We start from the raw sequence: 7,747 nt of genomic DNA, 5'->3' as shown, positions 1-7,747 counted from the left end.
ACCCTTAGGCAACGTGCAATTGTCATCAATGTATTACTATATAGTAAAGTCTGGTTTGTTTCGGCTGTGATGCTGTTAACAGGAACGGCAATCACGAGTATTCTTAGAATGGTGTTCAATTTTTTGTGGGGTTCAGGGTGCAACTGGTTGTGAAGGGAGTTAGCGACATTGCCGGTATATAGGGGAGGGTTGGGTTTGTTGGACTTGAGAAAGCGCGTGAAATGTGTGTTTATTAAGAGGGAAGTGATGAGTGCAGGTGGATGGAGGGAGGGTCAGCTAGATAAGGTACATGCTCACATGAGGAAATGGTATGGAGGGGCAGAAATGAAGGAATGTGAAACAGTGTTACGTGCCTTAATGTTAGCCAGGGAACCGGGAAAAGTAAAGGTGGGAACTTTGTGTAAATCATTAGGGGGATATATAGTGGTGCCAGTTGAAGGGATCTACCCCATGTATGCATGGGATGTAATATGGCGAAGATTTAGCAAATTAAGGATATGACCTAGGGCGCGTGAGGTTATGTACTGTTTCCTGCATGGGATTTTGCCAACGGGAGCGATGCTCCGAGATAGGAGGGTTATTGAGGGTGGGGGGTGTGGCAGATGCAGTGGGGATGAGACTGCGTATCATGTCGTCTATTTTTGTGAAGGTTTGGAGTGCATCAGGGTATGGATGAGTAAGGTAGTGGTGAGGGTGGGGGGTCAAGGTGTGTCGGTATTGCGACTACATATATGGACTACATATATGTTTTATGGGGTATGAGGGGGAAGGTGGGTGGGGATGTGATGAGAAGGACTTTGGCGGCGACGTTTTATCGAACTTTGTGTCGCAATAGAGACATTTTTGGGAAAAGGTGGGAAGAGTATTTTTCTGAGGGTTATAGAGGACTAACAATAGGGAATTTATTGGTGTTATAAGGGGCTTTAACTGCCGGGGTGAGTAGGTTGGTAAAAGGGGGGGGGGGTTCAGGGGATTTCAACGGGCTCACCTCCTTGGGTATGCAGTGATGTGGTTGGGTGTGATTGGAGGTACTAGTGTGTGACCAGATGAGAGGCTGTGCAAGATAAGTTTTGCTTAGTTCCCTTGATGGGGAAGGTGTAAGGAGCAGATTAAATATATAACATGTATTAATGTATAACCTATAAATTATATAACATGTATATTTCTTTGGTAGCGTATTATGTTCCACTTGCTCTGGTATTGCAATTGAATTTGAATTTTCTTGAGAGGGTTTTCCTTTCACTATTTCCTTGAAGCACTGAGTTATTTTTGCCTTTTTTGTAACGTGGTCCAGCATCAGTTTTGACGTAATTATTACCTATTATTGTTATTCTTATTTAAGGTATTGTAATTTTGGTAGTCCTGTACCATTCATGGTTGTAAATAATGTTTCCTCAAGTGACATGTGTCATAATAATCCTAAATTGAAGATAATTAATGTCATGATTATTCAGGTTGGTGATGGGGTTAGTTTTCAATGTGTGTGTGTGAATGGGGGGGGGAGGGATGATGGGTCACCTGTGTTGCAGCACAGCTTTCTTAATAATTCATATTGTAGGTCTGGTGTAATTTGTTGCGAGTTGTATTACGGGTGATTGTCATTAAGCTCCACAACGTGCCTTTTGAGGCTGATGAGGTAGATATTCGAAATGTATTCGAACGTTATGGAACTGTACATCTGGCCCAACCTGGCAAATGGGTAAAAGGTGCTTACACAGGATATCCTGAGGGTTCTTTTAATCTCAAGATGATGCAAAGGCATCCTATACCCTCGTATGTATATCTCGAAGAGTTTAGAACCCAGGTAATGGTAGTGTATGCAGGGCAGAGACGTATGTGCCGACTGTGTGGCGAATATGACCATATGGCGGCAGACTGTGGCAAGTGGAGTATGGCTCCTGGGCCGGCAAGGGGCGGAGCACCTGCGCATGAGCACCCGATGCCTAAGGAAGAACGGGGGCAAGGAGGAGGGCGTGGTCGCATGTGGAGTGAAGAGGTAGTGGCTCCTCCTGTGGAATCGGAAGAAGGGGTGATCCATGAATCACCTGGCCCATCAACAGTGGCTCCTGGGCCGGCAAGGGGCGGAGCACCTGCGCATGAGCACCCGATGCCTAAGGAAGAACGGGTGCAAGGAGGAGGGCGTGGTCGCATGTGGAGTGAAGAGGTGGTGGCTCCTCCTGTGGAATCAGAAGGAGTGGTGATCCATGAATCACCTGGCCCATCAACAGTACAGTTGTCAAGTGAGGAGGTGCAGGAGGGCGCAGCAGTGAAGGCTATTGAGGAGGAGTTGGAGACGGTGATACAGGCTATGTTACAGTCTACAGAGGTGGAGAGTTACAGCGAACAAGAACCTGGGATCAGGGCAGAAGGTGTGTGTGGGGAAGGGGAGGATCAGGTGGCACCTGTGGTGGACAGTGCGAGTGCCATGGAAGGACATGGAGGCGGATTAAGGGTGGTAGAGGTGGAAGTCCATTGTGCTGGCTCCCAGGACTCAGATATGGAAACTGAGGGAGCTACAAGGAAAAGGGCAGCAGCGTCAGATTCGGACGATGTTCTGACGCCGGCACAAAGGCCGGGGAAAAAGACATGGGGTTATGGTACCCAGAGTGACTCTGCGAGAGGGCCACAACAGAAGGGGGGGGATGGTTGGGAAGGAGGGGGGAGTCTGTGGCAAAGGCACAGTCCAGGGGAACAGTCTGAAAGGGAAGAATCTTGACATGAGGCGGGGAAGGAAACCTTAAACTGGCCTCAGGTGTGTAACAATAAATATTAATGGTCTGTGTGATTGTGTTAAACGGGAGTGCTTCAGGATGTTTTTGAATAGGTACAAGGTTGACGTAGCTTTTGTGCAGGAGCACAATTTTAAGCTTGGTCGTGAATTAGTGGTGCCTGGGTATCAGGCTTATGTGTTGCCGTCTGAGCGTTTAAAAGGAGGAGTGGGTGTGTTGATCAGGGAGGCGAGCCCATTTGTATTGCATAGGAAAGAGGGGGGGAGGGGGGAGAGTATTACGTGTGGAAGGATGGTGGATGGGAGAGAGAGTAGCGTTTGTGTGTGTGTATGCCCCAGCAGAAAGTGACGTGAAAGTGAAGATGGATTTTGTGCGGGAGGAGATCGTGTACTACCTACGCACGTTACCGTCTGTGGCAATTGTCGGGGGGGATTGGAATTGTGTAATTAAGAGGACAGACATGGAACCCAGAGGAGCGGGATATTTTTCCTCAGTCTTGGGGGGCCTGCTTAGAGATCTTCAGTTACGTGATGCTTTCGGGGGAGGTCTGTGGGAGGTGGAACATACGTTTATAAGAAGGGGATATGCGGCTCGTTTGGACAGGTTATATTTATCTCAGAGGGTTTTGGTAGAGTCTTTTAAAACTATTGAGATGGTGTCTTCCAATCATAGGGCGGTATTAGTGGAGGTGGGATGGGATGCGTTGGGTCGTAGGCAGGGAAGTTATTGGAAACTGAACACGATGGTTTTGGGGGATAGGGAGGGAGTGGAAGCGTTTGCAATATTTTGGGAACAGCTCTGTGCCGACAGAAGGACTGAGGAAGATGTGGTAGGATGGTGGGATAGTGTGGCTAAGTTAAGAATATGTCAATTTTATGTGAGGGAGGGCAAACGCATCAATCAATTGCAGTATGGTTTGTCAAATTATTTAGAATCTAGATTACGGGATTGTTACGAGGGGGGGGCGGTGGCCGGGGTGTACCCAGTGGAGGATATACACATGTTGAAGGACAGGATACAGGATTTGCAAGAAGAACGTTTTGCAGCTGTACGGGTACAGGCGGGGTTGGACGAAGTACTCTGGGGCGACAAGCCATCAGCTTGTGTGCTGCGAGGACAGAAGGTACGACAGCAAACAACTACAATACCGGGTTTGCAAGTCATATCTTCTGTGGGGGGTTTTAGAGAGGGTCAGGTATTAAGGGACACCAAGGGGATGAGTGCATATGTAGATAGATGGTTTGAGGAATATGGGAAAAGTAGTGGGGTAGATGGCGAGGTTCTTGGGAAGGTATGTGAGTATGTGCCGTGCAAACTGGGGAGGAGTGATCGGGAGGCACTGGGTGGGGTCATTTAGGAGGGGGAAATATGGAGAGCCCTTATGGACATGAGGAAGGGTAAGGCACCCGGGATCGATGGTTTACCAAGCGAATTTTATGTACAGCACTGGGGTCTGCTTAGGGGTTTCCTAGTAAGGTTAATGAATGCCATGAAAGACGGAGGTAAGATGGGAGAATATCAGGCAACGGCGGTGGTGGTGTTGGTCCCAAAGGGTAAACAGCAGAGTACCCTTCGGGATTACCGAGCCATTTCGTTGCTTTGTGCTGATTATAAATTATTTGCGAAAATTCCTGGGAATCGGCTTAAATGTGTTGTGGGGAGGGTCGTGTTTGAGTCTCAGTTTGGGTTACCTGGTAGGTCAATGGGCGAGGGCCACGGGATTATCAAGGGGTTCCTGGAGGACATGGAAAGGGGAAGAGGGGCGTTGGTGGCGTTGGATTGGCAAGGGGCTTATGATAGGGTGGAAAGAAAGGCTTTGAGGGATATTCTCCTACGACAGGGGTTTGGCAAAGAAATAGTGAGGTGGGTGGATACGTTGTCCTCAAACGCGAAGGTAAGGGTGCAAATCAATGGGTGTGTGGGGGGGGAGTCAACATGGAGCGGGGTCTTCGGCAGGGATGTCCTTTATCACAAACATTGTTTGCATGTGTTCAGGATCCCTTTTATAGGATGGTGGAGGATCGTCTAAGGACGGGGGGAGGGATGGTGAGCTGAAGCCGTGGCCTGGTTTGGTGGGCTATGTTGATGATACCACTATTTTGGTAAGTGAGGAGACACGGTTAGGACTTTTGGGGGAAGTTGTACACACTTTTGGGAGAGCTACAGGGATGAAGGTAAATCTGGAAAAGTCAATGATCATGGGGCTGGGAGAGTGGGCAGAGAGATTAGATTGGGGATGTGATGTTGTGCAGCCGAGGACTGGGAGTCTGAAAATCTGCGGTGTCATGTATGAGGCTGACCTGAGTGCTGCAAGGGTTAGCAATTTGAATAGGATGGTGGAACAGGTGCAGCAACGGTTGGGAATGCTGTGACCTCACCATTTAACCCTTAGGCAACGTGCAATTGTCATCAATGTATTACTATATAGTAAAGTCTGGTTTGTTTCGGCTGTGATGCCGTTAACAGGAACGGCGATCACGAGTATTCTTAGAATGGTGTTCAAATTTTTGTGGGGTTCAGGGTGCAACTGGTTGTGAATGGAGGTAGTGACATTGCCAGTATGTAGGGGAGGGTTGAGTTTGTTGGACTTGAGAAAGCGCATGAAATGTGTGTTTATTATGAGGGAAGTGGTGAGTGCAGGTGGATGGAGGGGCGGTTAGCTAGATAAGGTACATGCTCACATGCGGAAATGGTATGGAGGGGGGGAAATGAAGGAATGTGAAACAGTGTTACGTGCCTTAATGTTAGCCAGGGAACCAGGAAAAGTAAAGGTGGGAACTTTGTGTAAATCGTTAGGGGGATATGTAGTGGCGCCAGTTGAAGGGATCTACCCCATGTATGCATGGGATGTAATATGGCGACGATTTAGTAAATTAAGGATACGACCTAGGGTGCGTGAGGTTATGTACCGTTTCCTGCATGGGATTTTGCCAACGGGAGCGATGCTCCGAGATAGGAGGGTTATTGAGGGTGTGGGTGTGGGAGATGCAGTGGGGAAGAGATTGCCTATCATGTCGTCTATTTTTGTGAAGGTTTGGAGTGCATCAGGGTATGGATGAGTAAGGTAGTGGTGAGGGTGGGGGGTCAAGGTGTGTCGGTATTGTGAGCGTTGAGTCTTGATATGAGTGGTGTGGATGAGAGTGTGGTAAGAAGTTTAGCATATATCATCGTGGACTACATATATGTTTTATGGGGTATGAGGGGGAAGGTGGGTGGGGATGTGATGAGAAGGACTTTGGCGGCGACATTTTATCGAACTTTGTGTCGCAATAGAGACATTTTTGGGAAAAGGTGGGAAGAGTATTTTTCTGAGGGTTATAGAGGACTAACAATAGGGAATTTATTGGCGTTATAAGGGGCTTTAACTGCCAGGGTGAGTAGGTTGGTAAAAGGGGGGGGGTTCAGGGGATTTCAACGTGCTCACCTCCTTGGGTATGCAGTGATGTGGTTGGGTGTGATTGGAGGTACTAGTGTGTGACCAGATGAGAGGTTGTGCAAGATTAGTTTTGCTTAGTTCCCTTGATGGGGAAGGTGTAAGGAGCAGATTAAATATATAACATGTATTAATGTATAACCTATAAATTATATAACTTGTATATTTCTTTGGTAGCGTATTATGTTCCACTTGCACTGGTATTGCAATTGAATTTGAATTTTTCTTGAGAGGGTTTTCCTTTCACTATGTTCCTTGAAGCACTGAGTTATTTTTGCCTTTTTTGTAACGTGGTCCAGCATCAGTTTTGACGTAATTACCTATTATTGTTATTCTTATTTAAGGTATTGTAATTTTGGTAGTCCTGTACCATTCGTGGTTGTAAATAATGTTTCCTCAAGTGACATGTGTCATAATAATCCTAAATTGAGGATAATTAATGTCATGATTATTCAGGTTGGTGACGGGGTTAGTTTTCAATGTGTGTGTGTGAATGGGGGGGAGGGATGATGGGTCACCTGTGTTGCAGCACAGGTTTCTTAATAAGGCATATTGTAGGTCTGGTGTAATTTGTTGCGAGTTGTATTACGGGTGATTGTCATTAAGCTTGGTGCATTATTGTGTTGAGGTTGTAATTCTAGGAGTTTTATTTATAGCCATTTTGTGGCCTTTGTTATTATACCTTTATTCCTTCTTAAATTGTGATTTTATAAAAACTTGTATATAGTAGACTATCAGATGTTGCCTGGATTGTTTTGTGTTTATATATTGTTTTATTGATGTCCTTGTTCAAGTTTTTTTTTTTTTTTTTTTTTTTTTTTTTTTTTTTTTTTTTAAGTGAACAAGGGAATGTGGACTGTATTCATTGGTGGGGAGGGGGGACTGTAAGTAATAATGGGTAGGTACCATTATATCTATGAACCCTTGTGTACTTGTGAAACAATGTAAGTACGGCAGTCTGTAGGTTGTGTTAAGTTTATTTTAAGGGCCTTATGTACGTGCTTATTCAGTAGATTGTGTAGTGAATGTTATTACTCATCATCAGTGTCAGTGTTGCATATTAATATATGTACCTATAAATATTTGTACATGAAGTTTTAAATAAAATAAAAAAAAACTTTAATAATAATAAATAATATGATAAATGGTTTTGAAAACCGACAAGTTGAAGAATTGAGACACTTATGCAACACAGGGAATCTTTATTGAAGAAACGTTTCGCCACACAGTGGCTTCATCAGTCCAATACAAACTAGAAGTGGGTAAGGAGAGTAGAAGTTTGAGGTAATCAGTCCCTCAACCTGGAATCGATGTGTTCAGTCCATCACTCTTGTAGGAAGTGCAGCATAGGGCCAGAGAGGTGGCTTATATACTGCGGTGAGATGAGTTGAAGCAGGAGGCGGGATCACAGTGGGACCTGCCACTAGTGTAAGTAGGTCGTCGTCCAAAGGTTGGGCAAGCGTTGAAGTCTTTGTACCAAGACTTCTTGTACCAAGACTTCTTGTACCAAGACTGCAACATCATGGGATCTTGGTACAAAGACTTCAACGCTTGCCCAACCTTTGGACGACGACCTACTTACACT

This window comes from Cherax quadricarinatus, chromosome 38 (genome assembly GCF_038502225.1).
Source record: "Cherax quadricarinatus isolate ZL_2023a chromosome 38, ASM3850222v1, whole genome shotgun sequence".
Lineage (NCBI taxonomy): Eukaryota > Metazoa > Arthropoda > Malacostraca > Decapoda > Parastacidae > Cherax > Cherax quadricarinatus.
This window is presented reverse-complemented; position numbering follows the sequence as displayed.